A 15715-nucleotide genomic window follows, 5' to 3' on the forward strand; every position below is an offset into this window, starting at 1 on the left:
ACAAGTGCAGACAGCTACTTGGGAGAAGAGCTGGAACCAAATCAGGCCCAGGATGGGCTTTGCTCCAACTCTGAAGGGAGGGGCGCAGGGCAGGTGGTTGCGGGGGCGGGGGGTGGCAGGACTAAGAACAAAATTTGGTTTGGGAACATGTGTCCTTGTCCTGGCCAGCACAGCCTTATTTTCTCCCTCTCATGCACTCAGCCAAGGGCCTCCCATGAAATTTACCTCTATCTTTGTCCCATCATGCCTGGGAGCTTCTCGTATCTCTGACTCTACCCACCTCCCCCCCTTACTTTTAGTTCTTTGTGAGCCTTGGACCCTGAGCCTCCTCTCTGCCTGCCTCCAGACTCCGTCACTTCTGACTGCCTGGTTTGCCCTCTCCCTTCTTCTGAGTCGTACAAGGTTGGGCCAGTCCCAGCACCTCAACCCCTCAGGTCCTAAGACATCAGCCCAGGCCTCAGCCTGAGTCCCACTCATATGGGTGAGGAAGGCCAACTCTCTGGATCCTCCCAGTACCCCCTCGAAGCCACACCTGAGCCCCAGATGAACCCAAGAATGAGCTGGACCTATGGGAGGGGTTTCTACCTGGCATGGTCCACCTGACCCCACCTGCATTCGTCAGCTCAAAATACCACACCCTAGGGGGCTTAACCAACAGAAAGTAATTTCTCACAGTTCTGGAGGCTGGAGTCTGAGATAAAGGTACTAGCATGGTGGGGTTGTGGTGAGAACCCTCTTCCAGGTTTGCATATAGTGACCTTCTTGCTGTGTCCTCATATAGTGAGCAAGCTTTCTACTGTCTCTCCTCATCAGGGCACTAATCCCATCATGAGGGTCCTACCCTCATGACTTCACCTAACCCTAATTACCTCCCAAAGGCTGCATCTGCAAATACCAACACATTGGGGGTTAGGACTTCAACATAGAAATTTTAGGGGGACACAATTCAGTCCATAATACCGCTCCAACTGTGGAGGTTTTCCCAGCCATGTACAGGGACAGGCCTGGACCGGGCCAGTGGGGGTGTGCAGGGGCCCACTGGTTAAGAATCAAGGATTTGCAACAGGCTGTGAGGCCACATGTGGATATTTATGAGGGCTGGCTCCAGAGTCTTACTGCCTGGGGTCAAATCTTGGCCCCACCTCTTAATTGCTTATCCTCTTACCTGCCTCAGTTTCTAGATGTGTAAAGTAGGAATAATAATAGTACGTACCTTGCTGGGTAGATTGGGTAAAGATTAAATGAGATAATACACATTAGGTTTTTAGAACAGTGCCTGGCACTTACCAGATGCTTAGTAAATGTTAATTCTTTTTACCCTGAGGGCTTCTGTATTTTGTTAGGCACAGTCATTCTTGGTCATAAGAATTTGAAAGCGGAATCAGGCTGCCTGCCCATTTCAGAGAAGAAGGGATCAAACTGATCTCTGAACTCTTGAATGAGAATCTTAGTGCAGATTTCCAGAGCTGATGTTAAGCCAGGCTCAGGCTAAAGACACGGACCCTACTTGGGTGGTCAGGACAGATGCAAGACTGTATGTGAAGCTTGGGGCAATTCTTTTTTTTTTTTTTTAGATTTATTTATTTATTTGGGACAGAGAGAGAGAGTATGCATGAGGGGGAGCACAAGCAGGGGCAGAGGGAGAAGGAGAAGCATATGCCTCACTGAGCAGGGAGCCTGACATGGGGCTTGATCCCTGGACCCCTGGATCATGACCTGAGCCAAAGGCAGAAGCTTAACCGACTGAGCCACCCAGGCGATCTTAATGCTTTAACTCAGTTCTGAGCCATTTCAGAGCTCAAAGATGTTAATGACGTCTAGCAGCTTGCTCCCACAGGGCCTTTGCACTTGCTCTTCCTTCTACCCGGATGTTCTCTCCCCACGTAGCCCCATGGCTAGTTCTCGTGTCTGCTCCAACTCACCTGGATCACTAAGGCCTTCTCTGACCAGCCACCCATAGTACCGCCTGCCCCCAGCATGTCCTACCTTTCTTATCTTTATTTTTCACATAGCACATGACATAATGTGTGTGTGTGTACATATATTTAACAGCTTTGTGTAGGTGTAGTTGACACACAATGAACCACACATTTAAAGCGTTCAGTTTGGTAAGCTTTGATGCATGCATACACCCATGAAGCCATCACCACTATCAAGATGAACGTTATCTCTCACCCTCAAACGATTTCTCAGTGCCCCTTTGCAGTCCAGCCCTTCTGCCCCTCTCTCCCACCCATCTTACACGGCAACCCCTCTGCCTTCTGTCCCTGGAGACAGGTTTGTCTTTTCTAGAATTTTATATAAATGAGATCATAGAGCATGTACTCTTTTGTATCTGGCTTCTTTCACTCCCCCTAATTATCTTCAGAATCATCTGTGTCCTTTCGTGTGTCGATAGTTCCTTCCTTTAATCATGGAACAGTGTTCCAGTGTTTCATTGTTTGGATCTACCAGAATTTGTTATTCCATTCACCTGTGGATGGACACTTGGATTGTTTCCAGTCATGATGCTTATTTATTTGTATTTGTGTTTATTGTGAGTATCCCCCAGCTGGGGTGTAAATTCCATGGGAACAGAAATGTGTCCAGTGTTCCCTGCTGTACCTCCAGGGCCTGCTCAGTGTCTGGCTATCATCAGACATTCAGTAAGGATTTATGGGATAAATTACATAATGCATTCGGTACTTTTGTTATATTCTCCACAGTTTTGCCAAGAGGGGGAAATGCTGATAGGGTTCAGGCACCCTTCCTCAAAATATGGCACCTTGGCATATTAAGTAATTTAAACTGAAGGAATTATTAAAAATGGCAGAAGGAAGAAGGTCTGAGCCCCCCACCCCCACCCCAACCATCCTTTCCCTGCTTCCCTGAAACAGGTCATAAATCCTATGTGAAAGGTACATTTCCTGTGCCAGGAGGAGGGAAGCCATTTTTATCACCAGAGACAGGGAATCTGGGGCCAGATCTGTACACAAACAACCTTGTCACACTCATTCTTACCTTCCTAGTTACTTTACTTCTTCACCATTTGCTACCTCTAGCCCAAACCCCTTTGTCTTATCAATTCTTCACAGACTTATTGTTTCTTTGTCTAAAAGGTATAAAAGCTTTCTGCTCTTGTCACTTCTTCGGGTCTTCATTCTCTTGTGAAGGCTACCTTGTATGTGCAAAAATTAAATAAAATGTGTATGCTTTTCTCCTGCTAGTCTGTCCTTGTCTTTTAATTTTCAGACCATGCAAGGACCCTGACAGGGTTGAGGAAACTTTTTCCTCCCCTGCAGAACCATTCCATGGTTCCTCCCCATGAATGTGGGGACCTGATTTGAATTACTGTGGCTTCTTGGTGGTCAGCAGACTATTACTTTAGAGACTATGCAGTCTAAGGGGATTGTGAAGACAGGAAGTAATTATAAAAGGCCTCTCCCCTGCAGGAGCTGTAGGAGCAGGCCACTATGTCAAGAGACCCTGGAGCCATTTGAGCTCCAGGGAGTCTGAGCTTCTGATCTTTATGTGGCTGCCCCCTCTCTGTCCTTGTCATTTCCCATTCCCTGGGTTGCCACGCCAGTAGGGTGAGGATTCTTCCTCCTCATCAGCCTAGATCAGCTTTCCTACCACCTGAGCCTGCTCCTCCCAGGTGCCTTGTGGCTCCCTGCTTTCCTACCGGCTGCCAGGGGCCACCCTTGCTCACACACAGGGTCCCAGGAGATGGGAACGAGGCAGAGGCACAGTGAGATGGCCCAGAAGAATGACAGAGAGGGACATAGCAAGCGCCAAGGCTCTGTCAGAGCAGCAGACAAAGAGAAGCCATCAAACTGTGACGGTTTCTTCTCTGACTGCAGGCCTCCCAGGCTGCTTTTGAGAGAGAAGTTCTTGGGTCTGGTTTTGTGCAACCCCCCCGCCCCCCACACCTGGGTGCAGTGGTTGGTTTTCTAAAAAGGCAAAACTAGCTCCAACACCCAGAGAGCTGCTTGTGGGGGCAGCTTGTCAGGCATTTACTGGGAACTCAGCTTAAATTGAGCAGTGAGTCAAGTGACGGTGGATATTTTTCTGAGAATTTAATAAAGGGACTTTCACCCTTTAGAAACACTGGAGTCCTGGAGCTGGAAGTGACTCTAAGACCTTGCCCTTCAAAGTTGATTTTGGAGCAGCAACAGCAGCTGCAGCCCCTGGGGCTCGTTAGACTGCCTGAGTCCCAGGCCCCTCCCCTGCCAATTGGATTCTGCAATTGAACAAGGTCCCGGGGGGATTCCTGTGCCCAGTGACACACAGGAAGCCCAGCTCTAAGGACTATCCCGCTCCTGGCTCTCTGTTACATGTGAAGAACTCTTTAAAAAATACTGACACTCAGGTCCAACATCTAAGAAAGGCTGATTTAATTGGTCAAACCCAGTTGATTTTTACTTTATAGATCACCCAAGGCCCAGAGAGATCATGGGCCTCATCCAAGTTCTTAACAACTGGGTAGGAACAAAGCCAGGATTAGAAGCCAAAAATTCTGTCTCCCAGTACCCTCGGGTCCTATTACATTACTCACTGCTTTTCCCTCTACCAGAGCCGTCTTCCAGAACAAGACCTACTAACATGTGTGCTCGTGTATAACTCATAGAGAAGTGATCATGAGGATTGCCTTCAAAAATCAGGATTAATGGAGGGCCTTCTGTATGCCAGAGCCATTCAAGACCCTAGAGACCCTGTAAGGGAGCACAGTGAAGTCCTGATCTCATGGGACAGGGATAGAGAAGGAGTCACACGTTAGTCACACCAGCAAAGCCAGTGGTGTCAGGTGACAAAGAGTAAAGGAGGGCAGGGAAAGGAAGGAGTCTCAGAAGGAAGCTGTCTCTGTTGAGATGCCATGAGCACAGGTGGGGAGGGTAAGAGTGGGACAGTGGTGGGATTATTCTGGGGCAGAGTGTTCTCTTCAGAGGGACCAGCAGGGGCAGAAGGAAGCTGGAGATGGGGGCATGCAAGGTCACTGTGGCTGCTGCAGAGGACACAGGGCAGAGCGAGGAAGACCCGCAAGCAGCAATGCCACGATCCAGACAAGGGAGGAAGTGGCCCAATCCAGGGTGGTCCTGGATCAGGTGGCAAGAAGCTGCCAGGTTGGGGCGCCTGGGTGGCTCAGTTGGTTAAGCGACTGCCCTCGGCTCAGGTCATGATCCTGGAGTCCCGGGATCGAGTCCCACATCGGGCTCCCTGCTCAGCGGGGAGTCTGCTTCTCCCTCTGATCCTCCCCCATCTCATGCTCTCTCTCTCTCTGTCTCATTCTCTCTCTCAAATAAATAAATAAAATCTTAAAAAAAAAAAAAGAAGCTGCCAGGTTCTGGATCCATCTGCCAAGAGTTCCTGCTGGATTGGATGCAGAAGGGGAATGAAAAATGGGACTCTGAAGTGTGCCCCATGAATGATTAGTAGAACGAATGACAATTTTTTTTTTTTTTGAGACAAGAAGTAGGTTTGGATAGGAAATTCCAGAGTTTGATTTTGGGCGTGCTGGGTGTTTGATGAGTTAGCAGTACTAGTCGTTCTGGATTCTAAGCTAACTTGCTTTTATAAACGAGCTCTGAGTCCTCCAGTGTCTAGGGGTGTCCTGTTCTCGGTCCTGTTCTCAAGATGCCATGTCTTTCAAAGATGGATTTACAATTTAATGTAGGCGTTTTTCTATGGTCACAATGTACCTTGAGATTTCTGGATGCATTCTGGGCATTATGATAGCCTGGGTGCGTGGTAGGGACTGTTTCCAACTACCCTTGAGTTTTCTTTTGATAAGAGGCTTCAGCTGTCTATTAACTAAGCCTGATGGTAGTAATGCTGCAGGGTTTTTTTTTTTTTTTTTTCCTTTCTGAAGTCAGTTTGCTCATTTCTTATTTAAAGAATATCTGGTCAGCCTGCTTTGCTCCCAGAGGTTCAAAATGCTGTCAAAAGCTTAGCACTTTTGTGCCACAAGAGAGCCAAAAATCACTCCTGATACATGCCCAGGCAAAGATCCCTCCTCTTCCATCAATTTACCAATTCCCCTACCTCCTTCACGATCATACAAGAGCTAACATTCATTTAGCTCAGTGCTTCTGAGCTCTGGCTATCCTTCAGAATCACCTGGGAAGCCTAGAAAATACCCATGGTGAAGCCCTTCACCCTTGAGATGCTGCTTAATTGCTTTTTTTGGTAGAGCCCTGACCCTGGTATTTCTCCCCCTTTTAAATACTTCATTCTTTTTTTTTTAAAGATTTTATTTATTTATTTGCGAGAGAGAGAATGAGAGAGAGCAAGCACATGAGAGGGGGGAGGGTCGGAGGGAGAAGCAGACGCCCCGCCGAGCAGGGAGCCCGATGCGGGACTCGATCCCGGGACCCCAGGACCATGACCTGAGCCGAAGGCAGTCGCTTAACCAACTGAGCCGCCCAGGCGCCCTAAATACTTCATTCTTTAGAGCAGTTTTAGGTCCAGTGCAAAGCTGAGCAGAAAGCCCAGCTTCCATGTCTGCCCTTGACCCAGCCCACGCACGGCTTCCCTCACAGTCAGCATCCCCCACCAGAGTGATAGAACTGTTACTAGCAGTGGGCCTACATGAGCCATCATTATCACCCGAAGTCCGTGGTTTACATTAGGATTCACTGTTGGTGTTGCACTGCCCATGCTTTTGGATGAGTGCGTAATGACCTGTATTCACCATTATAGTGAATGGTGAATACCAGTTCCTGGTGGGCGACTCTAATGTTCAGCCAGGGCTGAGAACTACTACTTCAGTGCTTCCTGTGTGCGGGGCCCTGCTTTAAGCACTTCTAGGAATAACCTCCCACAGTCCTCATGTCATCCTCTGGGGTAGGTATAGTTATTGTACTTTGGGAGCTTGTCCACGACACACAGTGAATGGGCAGTGTGTGGACCCAGGCAGTCTTGCTGCTAAGTCTGTCCCTTAATCCCTGTGCTCTACTGGCTTTGCAAACTGCCTCTCGCCTCTGCTCAGAATTGCACTCGGGGGAAGGGGAAAAGTAGAATTCCCACTGCCGTTCACTCGTGTGTCGTGCTCCGGAGAGAACTCTGTGCCTTTCGGTCCCCAGCTCCTGTCCTTTCGGGCCCTCTCCCCACCAGCTCATTTTTTTACTGTCCCTTACACATGACCTGCTCATTCCAGCTCTGCTACACTACTACCAGGAATGCCCTCCCCACCTCCCCACCAGCCAAAATTTAATCCTTCCCACTATGCTCAAGTTCCACGCTCCTGGCACGTTGTCTGAAGATCCAGGCCACCCTGACCTCTCCCCTCCTAGCACCAGAAACGCTCCCTGCCTCAATTGTGCCTTTTGAGATTCAATGACACTAGAGTTTGCAAATTGCATATTGCTCCCTGTGTAACACCTGAAAGTCTTATCTCTCTGCAAAATGGGCAGCTCCCCTGGGGAAGGAGACAAGTCTTATGCCATCAATTTCTCTCCCCTTTCTCGAGTCCCACACACTGGCTGGGCATGTCTTGTGGTAGGTCCAGCAGGACATATGGGAGAATGAGGTGTTCCTGCTGGAGCAGGGACCACAGGCCATGTCAGGTAGGGAGAGCAGGAGCCCTCCATCCTCACCCTGCTACGTGTCGTGAGCATCTTACAGCATGGTTTCCATTCCTCCCTAAATGGCTGCTTTGATCAGATTCCCAGAGATTCCCAGTAAGCCTAAGGTCCAAACTTCTCAGTCCGGGGTGGAAAATCCCCCCCGATCTGGGCCCTGCCCAATTCCTGGTGGGTGACCGTACCTCCTGATTTATCTGAGTCAGTCTCCGTTTCCCGGGCATGGCCCTGGTTTCTGCCTGTGGTCTCGGTGTAAGTATTAATAGTGTCCCTTTTCATCCTCAAAACTGTTCTGTTTTTTAAAAAAATTTTTTTAAAGATTTTATTTATTTATTTGACAGAGAGAGACACAGCGAGAGAGGGAACACAAGCAGGGGGAGTGGGAGAGGGAGAAGCAGGCTTCCCGCTGAGCAGGAAGCCCGATATGGGGCTCAATCCCAGGACCCTGGGACCATGACCTGAGGCAGACGCTTAACGACTGAGCCACCCACGCGCCCCAAACCTGTTCTGTTTAAACAATAAATAATGCAGTAGCCCTACCTTTTAGCCCACCGCTCCCCCAGAGTCTCACCTTGAGGCTGTTTCTTCTGCCTGGAATGGTCAGCTCCCTCCCCAACCCTGGGCATATACCAACTTTCCTGCCAAAATCCTACTGTGTATTTTCTAGGCCTGCTTCAGGTTTTTTTCTTTTTTTTTTAAAGATTTTACTTATTTATTTATTTGAGAGAGAGAGTGAGCAGGAGAGAGAGCACAAGCCATGGGAGGGGCAGAGAAGCAGACTCCCCGCTGAGCAGGGAGCCCAACATGGGACTCAACTCCAGAACCCTGGGATCATGACCTGAGCCAAAGGCAGACGTTTCACTGACTGAGCCACCCAGGCGCCCCTGCTTCAGCTTTTAAATACCCAGGAAACCTTCCCTCATTATCTTGCACCCCCTGACCCGAACCTCCATAATTGGTCGGATTTTTAATAGCCCTTAGCATGTACCATCCTGTATTATAGCCATTGGTATAAATACCTCATTTCTCTTATTGGCTGAGAAGCTCCTAGGAAGGGCCTAGGAATTTACCACCTGCATTGTCTATACAGAGCCTAGCACAGTGCCTTACACGTGGTAGACATTTCTTAAAATATTTTAACTGGTACGTAAGACACATCTTCTCAGGGCCTCAGTTCCAACGTCAGTGAACTACATCATCTCTCTATCCGTCAGGGTCTAACCAGGAAGACAAAAACTATTTTCAGGCATTCAATATGGGGTTGTACAAGTGATTGAACCAAACATGGGTCACCCAGAGATGAGCATCAGCAGGAAGCTACCATTCCCTAGGCTTTGAGAGTGAAGGGAGGTGGCAGGACGACTAGTTCCGGGTCACAAGGCAAAAGCTGGAACCCTGGTGGGCCTGTCCCGTGGGACCTGGAGCTACTGATGATGACAGAGGGATGTCCTCTTAGAAATCCCACCGGAGGGTGACTTTTCCCTTCTCCCCACTCTCCAGTCTCCTGCCTCTCTGTGGTCCAATGCAGCAGGAAGCCAGTGGTCCCGGAGCTGGGGAGCCTGGGCCTCAAGGGTCAGCTCCGGGAGACAGAGCAGAACAGGGAAGGGCGCAGGGGGAGGGAGGCAGGTGGGCCCAGGAGCCGCAGAACTCCAAGTAGTCTTTCAGTCTTCAGACTTGCGGTTCAGTAAATCCATTGGATAAATGAGTAAACTGGTAAATGTATATGGAAACTCCTCATCAGTTTTTGAAATGTGTCTAGTTGCTTGTAGAAAATACGATCAAGAAGTTGTGTGTGTTTCTAGTGTTAGAGTTCTCCCATCTCTACAACAAACATAGCTTTGGGGCGTGAAAAAACCCAAGCCTTTCTTATTCCTTTAGTCATTCTGAATAATTCAATCAATCAAATTGATAGTAGCAGTTAGGCAAGTAATAAGATACACTTAGTGTAAGAAAATATTTTGAGCTTCACCTGGCGCTGGGACGGTGGCAAGGACATGGGTGTCCTTGTGTATTTATTGAACCAGGCGCTCTCCTTCCTCCCTGCTGCACAGGCAGGCAAGGCTCAGAAAATCCACAGTGGGGGAGGGAGTGTGTGGGGGGGTGCTTTGGAGGCCTCCCCACCCCCCACATTCCTGGCTGCAGACATTTTGTTCCCAGAGATTGTTTTCCTCCACTGGAAAGTGGCACATAGTAAAATAGAACAATACCTGAAGCCCAGAGAGGATTTCATGTCTTACCTCCAGCCAATAGCTTGAGCTTCCTCTCCCACAAACTCTGCCCTCAGGGTGTCCGGTCAGATTGCAGGGTTTGTTTCAGCAATTTTAATCTTGTTGGGAGAGTTTTCTGGGGAGCAGGGGAATGACCTCCAAGAGACAAAAGAGAGAAGAGAAGCAACTTGAGCCGGGGAAATCCACTTTTCAGTCCACATGGGTGTCTAAGTCATTCTATTTTATTTGTGTCAGTGGGGTGGTGAATAAATAGGAGTGTGTGTGAAAACCCAACCCCCTGAGGGGGCAGTAAGGGTGGGGATTGGAATGTAGGGATTTCAAAGACTATCAGGTCTGATAAGTCTGTTGTGCTGGTAGCTAGAGAAAAAAATTGATTCCTTGTCTTCTTTTTGCACCTGTTACATTCTATTCCCAAACCTTCTATTTTCATGTTCTTATTTGCCCTATTTTCATGTTCTTATGTACTCTTAGTTCTCACTCACATTTATAATCCTGTTCCCAAAGCACAAAACCATCCTAAATTGGCGAGATCCTGAGGAACTTCTAAGGTTAGCGCCCCCCTTCCACTCCTGCATTGATGGACCCAGCCTTCTCCTGTCCCAAATTAAATCGTGTAGACCCAGGTACTGAGCATTAAATCAGAATCTCTAGGGGGGTGGGACCCAGACATAGGTCTTCTTCCTCTTTGTAAGTCAGGAAATTGAGGCCCAAAGAGATGAAGTCGTCTGCCTAAGGGAGCACCTAAATGATTATACCGAGCAAAACGTCAGCTCTCCATGCAGCTGCCCATCTTCCAGAGTGCAAGAGCACGCCTCTGTCAGGTGTTTTCCCATGGGAGAATGCTGAGAGCATTTTAAAGCTTCCCTCAGTGAATAGCTTTAATTAGTGATTTTCAAAGTGTGGTCCATGGACCCCTGGGGGTACCTAATGACCTTTCAGAGGATCTGCCAGATCAAAACTATTACCACAAAAATACTGAAACATTATTTGTCTTTTTCACTGTGTTGACATACAGAGTGATGATAAAAAGCAATAGATGGTAAAACTGTTGGTGGTTTAGCATGAATCTAGGCAGTGGTCCCAAATTATACTAGTTGTCATAGAATTCTTCACTGCCATACAGCCTCAGTTAAAAACAAACCAAAACCCAAAACATTTTGCTTGATAATGTTTCGGATGCATCAATAAAAATGGTTAATTTCATTAAATCTTGACAAAGCCCTTTTTCTGCCCTGTAAGGAAATGGGAAATATGCCCAGAGCATCTCTGCTGGATTTCCTTAAGATGATAGTCATCTTGAGGGAAAGCACCTGTATGATTGTTTAAGTTGCAAACTGAACTAGCCACTTTTTCATGGAGTACAATTTTTACTTGGAAGAACAATGAACAAATGATGATTATCCAGCCTCGGATATTTGGCAAACATTGTCCTGAAAATTAACAAAGTAGACCTGCCACTTCAAGGAAAACTTATAGTATTTGTTGCTAGTGATAAAAATCCAAACTTTTTAAAAAGGTACAAACTTCCAGCTATAAAATAAGTAAATCCTGAAAATGTTGTGTACAGCACGGTGACTATAGTTAATGATGTTGTATTGTGTATTTGAAAGTTGCTAAGAGAGTAGATCTTAAAAGTTCTCATGACAAGAAAAAGAAATTTGTAACCGTATGTGGTGATTGTTGTTAACTAGACTTATTGCAGTGATCATTTACAAGGTATACAAATATCGAATCATTATTTTGTACACCTGAAACTAATGTAATGTTATATGTCAGTTATACCACAATTAAAAAAAAAAATCCAAGCTTTCTTTTTTTTTTTTTTAAAGATTTTATTTATTTATTTAACAGAGAGATAGCGAGAGCAGGAACACAAGCAGTGGGAGTGGGAGAGGGAGAAGCAGGCTCTCCGCTGAGCAGGGAGCCCAATGTGGGGCTCGATCCCAGGACCCTGGGATCATGACCTGAGCCGAAGGCAGACGCTTAACGACTGAGCCACCCAGGCGCCCAAAATCCAAGCTTTCAAGCTATCACTGCAGTCCCTTCTCTGAACTAAGAACTTCCACTTTCTTCAGCTATTCTTTCTGCCTCTTTCATCTCCTTCTGGGACTCCCTTTGTGCATATGTTGTCTCTGAGATGCTGTCCACTTTTTTCCATTCTTTTTTCTTTCTGTTCTGAAGACTGGGTAGTCTTAATCAATCATATTCAAGTTCATGGACTCTTTATTCTTTCTGCTCATCTCTGCTCTTGAGCCCTCTAGTGAATTTTTCATGTCAGTTTTTATACTTTTCAACTTCAGGATTTCTATATCGTTCTTATTTACAATTTCTGTGTCTTTATTGAGACATTGTTCTCACATTTTCCTTTAGTTCTTTAGATATAGCTTCCTTTAGTTCTTAAAAGAGCTAATTAAAATCTTTATCTAGCAAGTCCAGAGATGGTTTCTGTTGACTGCTTCTCCCCTTCCCCATGACCATGTATGGGTCATGCTTTATTCTGTCTTTGCATGTCTCTAATTGTTTTGCAAAGACTGGACATTTTAAACAATAGAATGTGGCAACTCTGGGAAACAGATTCTCCCCCTTTCCCAGGGCTTGTTGTTATTTGTTTGTTTAGTGACTTTTCTGAACTAATTCTTTCAGTCAGTATTCTTTATTGTTTGTGGTCACTGAAGTCTCTGCTCAGTTTAACTTGGTGGTTGACTAATGACTAGATGGAGATTTTCTTAGATGCCTGGAACAAGTAAGTCTCCCAGTTTTTGTTGAGAGGCTCTGTGCACATGTTGGGGCATGCCTTCAATACTCAGCCAAGCAGTGGAGAACTCTGTCTTAGCCTTCACTTCCTGCTAGCACGAAGCCTTCAGGTCAGTTAGAATTGAGAGCTTAATGTCTTCTCAGGTCTTTCCTGAGCATGCATACAGCCGTGGACATGCTCACAGCCATACACATGTGCATGGCCTTCTCGATTCCCAGAAACATGTTGGAGCTTTTCAATGCCCCCTATGGACATCTCATTCCCTAGCTTTCCCTTTTAATCTTTCTGGTTAGCCTGTTGTTTGTCTCGCCAGTTATCCACCGCCTCAGGCAGCCATCATGTTAAACAGTTGCCTCTGAATTTTTTCCTGACAAATGTCTCAGGGAAAATGTTCTTCAGTCTAGTTGAACTCTGAATCAGGACACATAAACACAGTCTTGTACGTGTGATCAGGGAGCCAGCAGACAGATCAGATGACAATTCCCTGGGAATGGGGGCTTTGGAGTTGCTTCAACCGTGTTCTGCCCCTTCTGTGGCTGCCAGACTGCTGATTTTCACCATGACTGTGAACACTTGGTTTACAGGACTCCATGGAGGTGGGGGTGAGGGATAGGACAGGGGAAGTTACAACACCAGAAAATTTGCTATTCTTCCTGAGATTCAGTCATTTTTCTTGAATAAATCCCCCTCAGATTGTCCTTGGTTATTTTTCAGAATTCTGAAAAAGTTGATTCGGACACATTTTGCCAGCATTCTTGTTGCTTTTATGGAGGAGAAAATTTTCAGAAGTCTTTACTCTGCCATTTTACTGATGTCCTCCATCTTTCCATTGCTACCAAGCAACTTAGCACAGAATTGACTTACACAGTTATGATCAATTAATATTGGTATTATTTCCCTAACTAGAAATTTCAAAAACTTGTATCCTTCATCAGAAGCTTGACAGTTTGCCAGTACTTCCAAATTATTCTGGAAAGATCAGTAGGAATATTAATTAATGTGATTTTTAAAAATATTATATAATGAAATGTGGTAATGTTTAGAAGATCTCATGAACCAAGTTCCTCCAGATGAACAATACATGATGTTACAAAATCACATACGGGTAAAAATGCATGTAAAATGCAGTCTAGATGAATGGATTTTATGTAACTAGATGATAGGGTTTCAGATTCCACATTGCAACCACTCTTTGTATAGTAATGAAGATTATCTGCAATCATATGAAAAGACTATTAAAATACTCTTCCTTTTCCAACTGCATATCTGCACGAGGCCAGATTTTCTCCCTATACTTCAACCAGACCAAAGTATTGCGTCACAATGCAGAAGCAGATAAAAAACAACAACAACTGTCTTTTATTAGGCCAGATATTAGATGTGTGAAAAATGTAAAGCAATGCCATTCTTATGAAATTTTACTTTGTTTAGGAAAAATATAGGTAGCATATAAATAAATGCTCTCCATGCTCACATGTAATGAGCTTATTTTTGTTATTTTTAAATGAATAAACGTTTTCAATTTTTCTCAGTTTTAATTTTAATATGGTAAATATTGATAGATATAACCCTCATAAACAAACATTCTTGGGAGTCCTCAATTGTTTTTCAGAATGTATAAAGGGGTCCTGCTGCCCAAATATTTAAGAACCTCTGGTTTAGACCAACCCAGGGGGTTCAAGCCCAGAAGAAGCCCCATCCACTTAAGGTCACATGTGCCTCTTTTTCTTTAATATGGAAATGATTAATTTAGAAAGAACGTAGAGTATTCTAGCAAGACTTTCACAGCAAGGGGGAGGAATGCTGTTGCTTCCTTCCTCCAAAAGGAAAGATATGCAGGAGGGAACACAATTAATTGTTCAGGGAATTTCTTCCGGGAAGCTTTTGCATTCCTGTCAAATCACTGTGGGGCACACAGGTCACTCTGCCAGCATCTTGCAGATTCTAAAGCCCAGCACTATTCACACCATTTTAGCTGCTCCTACTGGAGTCCCCTCTTTGAGCTTCCCTTGCTCTTCCAGTTTCCACCTGACAACTTAGCACAGAACTGACCTACAAGGTTCTCACAGAAATTCAGACTATTTCCCCCAGTAGACTTTCAGTCATTTTAGGGCTGGACATGACGTGGCATGCATCTCCTTGACTCTTGCTCGGCACTCAACATAATACCGGGCACCAGAACAAAGTCTTCAAGAGTGTGTCAGTTGACCGATGCAGATGAACACTTAGGACAGAAATATTTGCAAAAATGATTGCTCTACATCTGTCACTTCCTTTTTCTGAATGGGAGTTTTCTAACACGACGTACTGAGCCCAGCTTCAGAGTAGAAGGCTCTGGTTTCCTAGCCCATCTCCACCACTTACCAACTTTGTCACTTCGGGGAAATTAGTCGACCCCTTTGAGCCTCAATTTTGCATGCAGGGAGCAACACGCACATTGTTTACTAGAGGGGACATTCAACAAATGTAGCGCTCCTGGCCGAATGTTCTCCCTCTCTTCTTTAAGATGCTTAGAGATAATGATCAAGGACGTGTCAACCACAAACCATAAGTCTCTGAAAAGAGGTCATTAGCCGGTGAGAAGAACTCTACTTAATTAACTTCTGAGAGGTCAGTTATGCTTTTTCCTCTTTAGTAGACATACGATGATTTAAATCTTCTATTGGCTGAAACACATACTCCATAAAATCATACATTACTAAATCATAACGTTCTCCCATTTGCTTATTTAGTCATTCAGAAGTGAAATTTATTTAACCCAATTATTTTCTCCATATTTTTTCTAAAATTTCTTTGGTTTTCCATCCTTGGTTCTTGAGAACACTCCCTGTTCCCCACCTTGAATGCTTTCTTACCTGGTCCTTTGGCCTCTCCACCTTATTTCCTTCTCTTCCTTTCTGTTCTTTCCACACATGTCTTGGTACTTGCGGGGCAGGTGGTTTCTCTGGCATAGGGATCATGTCTGGATAAATCAGGAAATCAGAATTACTTGGGATTTCCCAGTAGCCCACGGTACTATTCTATGCTCCTTGTAAGTTCCTATCTGAGGCCAGGTCTCCAAGAACTAATGGAAAAGAGGCAAGCGGGCAGTGGTGTGGGCCATGTGAAGCTCAAACGAAGGCCCCTTTCTCTTCATTCAGCTTTAATTCAGCTCAACTGAGGAGACCTACGTGTAA

At 45.7% G+C, this 15715-nt stretch overlaps 1 protein-coding gene and 1 long non-coding RNA gene across 5 annotated transcripts in view; one reads left to right on the top strand and one right to left on the bottom strand.

Annotated features, from left to right (window-relative positions):
- The window catches only part of ALPK2 (alpha kinase 2), an 82330-nt gene that overhangs the window by 27645 nt on the left and 38970 nt on the right, over positions 1 to 15715 (top strand). The window contains exon 2 of one of the 3 annotated variants that reach the window (XM_081801119.1): positions 15046 to 15149. The exons of the other annotated variants lie outside the window; for them this stretch is intronic. The gene's annotated coding sequence lies outside the window, so the exon portion shown is untranslated. The remainder of the gene's footprint in view (positions 1 to 15045; positions 15150 to 15715) is intronic. 3 annotated transcript variants of the gene reach the window in all.
- The window catches only part of LOC115941448 (uncharacterized), a 40464-nt gene that overhangs the window by 18309 nt on the left and 6440 nt on the right, over positions 1 to 15715 (bottom strand). For both annotated transcript variants that reach the window (XR_014139573.1, XR_014139572.1), the window contains 2 exons: positions 15395 to 15501; positions 9794 to 9919 (listed from right to left, as the gene is read on the bottom strand). This is a non-coding gene — a long non-coding RNA (uncharacterized LOC115941448). The remainder of the gene's footprint in view (positions 1 to 9793; positions 9920 to 15394; positions 15502 to 15715) is intronic.

The sequence above is a fragment of the Leptonychotes weddellii genome, chromosome 13 (assembly GCF_054177405.1).
Source record: "Leptonychotes weddellii isolate Sample4059 chromosome 13, ASM5417740v2, whole genome shotgun sequence".
Classification (NCBI taxonomy): domain Eukaryota; kingdom Metazoa; phylum Chordata; class Mammalia; order Carnivora; family Phocidae; genus Leptonychotes; species Leptonychotes weddellii.